Raw genomic sequence first — 7,629 nt, 5'->3', positions numbered from 1 at the left:
TCATGCTAGGACTTATCAATTACTGCCCTAAAATAGAAGACTCTAAAATGCATTTGGTATTGTCAATAATGTAATTTTACCTCATTAACAGCTGCCACAATATCTTAACACTCTTGTGTTTTTCAACGACAAGGGGTATAGTCATAAAAACATTACCTTTTATTGAGTTCTGCTCTGTATCTCCAATCTTTCATTCCTGTCTCAATTTCATACCAACTCTGAAAAGTAGGCATTCTTGTCACCATTTCATAGCTAAGTAAGTGAAGAAATAGAAAGGTTATGAAATATACCCAAGGCTACATGGTTAGAAAGTGACAGACATGAATTAGGAAACCAGGAATGTCTAATTCCAATCACAAACATGGCTCTTCCCTGTACACCACACAGACTGTCATAAGAAAATATAACACTTAATGTCCGTGAGCCGCACGAGCTAATCCCATAGGAGAACTGGATCTCTAGATTTGGAACTACAGGTTAAGTTCAGTTTGTAAGTATAATGTAAGAGATTGGCACTTATGGAAGCTTTGTAAGAGCTTGAAAAATACTTCTTTGGTACGTTTTTCCAAAATTTCTTACTCAACAAAGTAAATGATATTTGATTTTTCCTAATCAAGCTCCTAAGGCTTGTCTATAAAAGAAGGTATTCCTATTGATCTGTTCTACAGGTCTATAATGCAGGAGGTGGCTAGGATCTAGTATGATCTTGTTTTCCTTTAGTTCCAGTATAGCCATGTTCCTTATCACAAGTTTAAACAAATTTGTTAATTTTTGCCTCTTGGGTGATTGGATTTCCACTGACAAAAGGTAGAATTCATGTTATGACTATAATATTGACTTACAATAACTTGAGCAGATATATCCTTTGTATTAGTTTATAGTGTACCTGTCAAGTTCATTTATTTTATTTCTAAGTGAAGGGTTCTTCTTGGTTGCATATCTGCCAAATTTTGAACTCTGTACTTAAATTAAAAAGGAGTAAAATTTTTTTAAAAAATGACTTGATTGTCATTCTCATCATTGGAAGGCATAAAAAAGTGTAGTGGGAATCACTTTGGTGTTATTCCAACCAGGAAAGTCAGAGGATTATAATAATGAAAAAAGTGAAAGTAAACAATAGGTAGTCAAGCCAAGAAGACAAGGTAAGAGTTATGGAACCCACAGTAACCAGGGAAATCGGGGAAAAAAATAGGTAAGTTAGCCAGAGTGGCCCATAAGTAGGACCCGAATTATGGATAAAGCTAAGCCCCCTCTGGAGATCTCCTATAAATTTCTTGTTTAGAAAATTTAGTCTCATGGTGAGAACAAGATGAGAATAAGTAGGGATAGGGATAGGGACTGCCTATGGAAATACAAAAACTATGTTCCAATGTCACAGATCCCAAACAGGGGCCTTTGGGATCTTATGGGAATATTTGTAATATAGTCAAAGTATATCACCATGGCCAGAGTTTTATTTTCCTACAGGAATATAAGTGAAATGCTAAATTATAAACAGATAGTTGATTGAATATAATGGTAAATAGGACAGAAAAGTGCCTGACCTTATTCTTTTAATATGATAAAACTGACAATGGATAAGTATATCATTACATAAACAAGACAATTTTAGATTGTTATGAGGGCTATAATGAAATAAATTGGAGGGGATATGATAGTCAATGGGGAGAGGAGATTTGCCATTTTAATTTGTTTTTCTCTATATCAGCCTTCTCTAAAGAAGCCATTTACCTAAGACCTAAAATATGAGAATGGGCCAACCCTATCACCAAGGAAGACCACCATGGTAGAGTAAAGATCCCAAACCCTCATCCATGTTGATGCGAAAGTTGGGTATTCATCTTTTCTGATGGCTGAGTAATATTCCATTGTATATATGGACCACATCTTCTTTATCCATTCATCTGTTGAAGGGCATCTCGGCTCTTTCCACAGTTTGGCTAATTGCAGACATTGCTGCTATGAACATTGGGGTGCATATGGCCCTTCTTTTCACTACATCTGTGTCTTTGGGGTAACTACCCAGTAGTGCAATTGCTGCGTCATGGGGTAACTCTATTTTTAATTTTTTGAGGAACCTCTACACTGTTTTCTAAAGTGGCTGTACCAACTTGTATTCCCACCAACAGTGTAAAAGGGTTCCCCTTTCTCCACAACCTCTCCAACATTTGTTGTTTCTTGCCTCATCCATTTTTGCCATTCTAACTGGTGTAAGGTGGTATCTCAGTGTGGTTTTAATTTGAATTTCCCTGATGGCTAATGATGATGCACATTTTTTCATGTGTCTGTTGGCCATTTGTATGTCTTCTTTGGAGAAGTGTCTGTTCACATCTTCTGCCCATTTTTTGACTTGATTATTTGTTTTTTGGGTGTTGAGTTTGAGAAGTTCCTTATAGATCTTGGATATCAGCCCTTTGTCTGTAGTGTCATTTGCAAAAATCTTCTCCCATTCCGTGGTTTGCCTCTTAGTTTTGTTGACTATTTCCTTTGCTGTGCAAAAGCTTTTTATCTTGATGAACTTCCAAAAGTTCATTTTCGCTTTTGTTTCCCTTGCTTTTGGGGACGTGTCTTGAAAGAAGTTGCTGTGGCCAATGTCAAAGAGGTTACTGCCTGTGTTCTCCTCCAGGATTTTGATGAATTCCTGTCTCACAGTGAGGTCTTTCATCCACTTTGAGTTTATCTTTGTGTATGGTGTTAGAGAATGGTCGAGTTTCATTCTTCTGTATATAGCTGTCCAATTTTCCCAGCACTATTTATTGAAGAGACTGTCTTTTTCCATTGCATATTTTTGTTGAAAATTATTTGACCATAGAGTTGAGGGTTCATATCTGGGCTCTCTATTCTGTTCCATTGGTCTGTATGTCTGTTTTTGTGCCAGTACCATGCTGTCTTGGTGATCACGGCTTTGTAACACAGCTTGAAATCGGGCAACATGATGCCCCCAGCTTTGTTTGGAGGAGATTATGCTAAGTGAAGTAAGTCAAGCAGAGAAAGTCAATTATCATATGGTTTCACTTATTTGTGGAACATAAGGAATAGCATGGAGGACATTAGGAGAAGGAAGGCAAAAATGAAGGGGGAGAGGAACCAGGAGAGACTATGGGCTCTGAGAAACAAACTGAAGGTTTTAGAGCGAAGGGGGTTGGAGGGATGGGTTATCCCCAGTGATGAGTATTAAGGAGGGCCTGTATTGCATGGAGCACTGGGTGTTATATGCAAACAATGAATCATGGAACACTTCATCTAAAACTAATGATGTAATGTATGGGGATTAACATAAGAATAAAAATAATAAATATAAAAAAAACCCTAAAAAAACCCAAAACAAATGATGTACTGTATGGTGACTAACATAACATAATAAAATAAAATAAAAACCCTTCATCCATAGGTGTTGATGCCAGATTGTCACTTTCAGAGTTTTAAGAGAACATTTCTGTCACTTCTAATGGTGAGTAGAAAAAAATATAATTTTATCCTCTTTCCTACCATCACAAACATCACCACCACCACCAATCACAACATGAATGAAGTAATAATCTTTAGTCTAGGCCAAAGAAAATTGACTGCCCAGAGTGTGACTAGGATGGGTGCACCAAAGTTGAAAAGCTACTAAAGTAGTTACTTTTTTCCCCCTATTTTAGAGCAAGTCACAAGGTTTCTAATAGTGATAACTATCTGTTATTTTGTCTGTGATTTATGTATGGCTTTTAGTTTGGTTCTATATAAAAATTTTTTGGTCTAAGTTAGTCTAAAGTTACTTGAAAGTAAACTTTTGAGTATCATTTTTAAAATATTAACTATAAAACACATATGATACATAGTCAAAAATTCTTGAACAGATAGGGCAAAGAAATACTCAAGGAAATGTTGGATTTTTTAAATAAAATTATCTGCAATTTGAGGAATATGAAGAGTGTTGAAAGGAAAAATTGCTAGGAATGTCCATTCATTATATTACTTGTCACTACTCATAGACTTGCAATCTGGTATTGGAAGAATTTTCTGAGAAATGAATAAGATATTTAAAATCCTGTATTAGTGAATTATTAACATTGAAAGGGAGATTAAAATCTTGGAATCTGATATTGATGACTTTATCATCTAAAGGAAAACTTATGCCAGGAGTATGATACTTCTTCATTAGGATTTTAGAACATATTTTTCCCTTCGAAATTTTCCTTTCTTTTTTTCTTCCTCTAGAAAATATGCTTCTAAAACACCTCTCGACTTTGCATTTAATGAACAGTTAAAGCTGCTTTATCTTGTCTCTCTGTCAGTCCAAAATTCAACTTGATTTATAACCTAATACCTTACCAAACATTAGAAATATTAAACCTATAGAGTAATGTGTCATATGTTCTTTATTAAATAAAGTTCCTTAGTTAGTGAACTGTTTGTCATATTTCATGGCACTTTACTGATATATTAAATTACTGGTGTGTTTCATCAGAAAGAACTCAGAATTCAGTCAATAGATTTGGTGTATAATCCCAGTTTGCTTGATTAATTTATCTAACTAAAGCAGGTTTTGAAATTCTTATGTAAAAATGAGGAGATTGCATTAGATGACTATGATCCATCTGACTTTTAAAGCCTCTGATTCTGAAATCATATGAGGATGATAAACAAAAATTCAGGGAATTTGCTTGGGTGTGGTTGAATAACATTAGATTTGGCATCTCCCTGCAGTACATCAGAGTGTTTTATTTTCATTAACATCTTTAATAGGGAAAACACAATTTATTTGTAAACATAAACATTACTAATAAATGATACTTTAAAAGTAATGGCATAAACACTGTAAAATTAGCAAAAGAACTTTAAATTAGGAGAAATAAAGTTGGTTATTCAAGAGAGATAAATAAAATCTTGTGCATCTAAAGAAATCCCAACCAGATAATAGAAAAAGTTTTGGAAAACATTATTGGATATAGGAACAAAGTAAAAAGAAGGAATCGGTCACTTATGAATCACAGTAAAATATTCTAGGACAAAGTTACTATAATTCTAGGCCACAGACACAGATACTGTATACACCTGCCAAATTTTATAGCCAATAACCTTTGTGATTCAGAGGCCTAGGGAGGCAAATTTAAGATATATAAACAGATAATAGGGGATTTTGACTTTTTAGGGTTATTATTGAAAAATTATCAGATAAATACATTTTTCCACCAACACATTATTGTAGCAGCTAACTATTAATGAGAGGTTGAAGCATGTGCCAAGAATTGCTGTAAGCATCTTACATGCATTCACTCATCCAATTCTGCAAAAATCTATATAAGGATTTTTGCTATTATTATTGACATTTTACAGATGAATAAATTGAAGTCATACAGCCAGGAAGTAGTGGAAGAGTTAAACCCAGTCTTACTCCAGAGCCCTTAATTGTTAAGCACTTTGTCTATGATTCTTTGTTGTGCTTATATTTTGTAATTATCATATATTAGTGAATAGAACCAGAGTTGGTCAGCTTTGAACACATTTTGCAAAGCAGGGCTTTATTAGAGCTGAACTTTAATGGACTGCTCAGGGAAATCACATTTCCATTGGATTTCATATGTAGGCTCCAAAACTCATTGACGGCAACATTGTTTCTTGTGAGTAGTCAAAAAGTTTGTGCTCTGTACTGGTATTTTCCATTTTTAATAGTGATGGAAATCTAGTTAATTTTTCAGTTGTATACAGACTATTATCTCACCCAATGTCTTACTATTATAGAAGTTCTGACATCACTAAATAAACAGTTAAAACTTATTGATCTTATATGTTATGTAGTATTATCTTTAGCTATGTTCTCTCATATTCACTGAGAAGTTCTTGGTCAATTTATTCCAAGCTTATTGGTTCATTTTTCAGCATGAAGTGATTTAAACTCATAACAATACCTACTGAAATAAACATTTTTAGTTCTGCATAGTATTAAATGTCTTACTTTTGCTTGTTTAAATTTTCATCATAACCCACAAGTATTATGACCATCACTTATTATCACATTCCCTGAACCAATAAACATCATTCTTCTATTTCTCAATAGTTAATTCCAGTCACAAATCAATTTTAGAATGTTAGTTGTGGAGGCTCCCTAAAACCCATTTGGCTCAAATTCTCATTTTCAGAGATACCGGACAGTAAAAATTACTTGCTCAGGTTATAATAATAATTATTCTTATTGTAAATATAATAATAATACTAAAATTATAAGAAAACTAATAGTTGCTTGATTTTTAAACTTACAGAGCACCTTTACATACATTATTTCATTGATCTTCTTGAAGCTTCTGTGACTAGGTAGAACAAGTGTGGCTATTATAAAACCATCAGTGGGAAAAGACAAGTGTACAGAAGTTAGGTGATTTTTCTCATGCTCATAAAAACTACAAATAGAAGACAGGGATTCAAATTCAAAACTTCTGTTCCTCTTATCTTACACTAGCACACTGCTTTCCTTTATAAAATAATTATAAATACTTGCATATTCTCAAGGTGATAAAGAACATATAATGAATACCCATGCATTCAATACCCAATTTAAGAAAGAAAACATGATTGAAACAATTGATGGACTCAACATATTCCTCTACAATTTATTTATTCATTTATCTTTCAGTGGATATTTTGGTCTTACAACAATGTTGTGACAGCATTAATGTCCCTATATTTTTATTTGAACATATACAGAAGGAGTAGAAGTCCTTAGAGTTTGCATATTTCCAATTTTGTTTGGTACACTGTGTTGCCCTTATCTGGTGTGCATAAGATATTGTTGTTCTTTGTTGTCAGCAACACTTTCTCTGTGTGTGTGTGTGTGTGTGTGTGTGTGTGTGTGTGAGAGAGAGAGAGAGACAGAGAGAGAGAGACAGAGAGAGAGAGCAAGAGGTGGGATTTTATTTTAATTTGGCCAATTTTATGCAGGGGGGGAGTAAAGTGATTTTTTTCTTATGGTGCTTTTTATTTACATATTTCTGATTACTGATGAAGCTTAACATATTTTCAAATAAACACACACACACACCCCTTTTTAATTTCTTTCTTTCTTAAGGAATTGCCTGTACATAATCTTCACCTCTTTTTTTTGATGGCATGTTTTTTTATCTTATTGATTAATGGGAGTTCTTTACAAATTTAGGATAAAAATTATTTGCATATTATGCTTTAATTATATTTTCCCCAGTGTTTGACTTTTATGTTCACTTACATATTGCCTTTTTTTAAGAGTTGAAATTTTTTTAATGTCTAATTTTTTTATCTTTCTTTTTCTTGTTTTTAGCTACTTAAACCTTGTTTGATTAACATTTCCCTTCCCTGAGACAACAGAGCTGTTCTCTTACACATTATTTTATAAGTTTTAAAGGTTTTATTCTTAATAGATTTTGTAGATATATGGGAATACAAGTGTATTCTGTTACCTTACTAATATCAGTTATTAATTCTAATAGTTTTTCTTATAAAAAAGTTTTAAAGTTTTGACATGTATTTTTACTTTTAATGAGCCTTGAAATGGATTTTTTTGTGTGTATCCTGTAGGTATGAATCCAATTTAGTTTATTACATGAATAAGTGTCCCAGCACCATTGACTGAATAGCATACCCTTTTCTACAGATTTGGTTTCCTTTATCACA

The 7,629-nt window shown here is 33.4% G+C and overlaps 1 long non-coding RNA gene across 1 annotated transcript in view; it reads left to right on the top strand.

Annotated features, from left to right (window-relative positions):
* Positions 1-357: 357 nt before the first annotated feature.
* Positions 358-7,629, top strand: part of LOC123863249 (uncharacterized) — a 98,076-nt gene continuing 90,804 nt past the window's right edge. The window contains exons 1-2 of the long non-coding RNA XR_006795488.3: positions 358-490; positions 3,392-3,451. This is a non-coding gene — a long non-coding RNA (uncharacterized LOC123863249). The remainder of the gene's footprint in view (positions 491-3,391; positions 3,452-7,629) is intronic.

Source organism: Mirounga angustirostris, unplaced genomic scaffold (assembly GCF_029215605.1).
Source record: "Mirounga angustirostris isolate CCGP_5_RB_7025 unplaced genomic scaffold, mMirAng1.0.hap1 SCAF_1, whole genome shotgun sequence".
NCBI classification, from domain to species: Eukaryota; Metazoa; Chordata; class Mammalia; order Carnivora; family Phocidae; genus Mirounga; species Mirounga angustirostris.
This window is presented reverse-complemented; position numbering and strand designations above follow the sequence as displayed.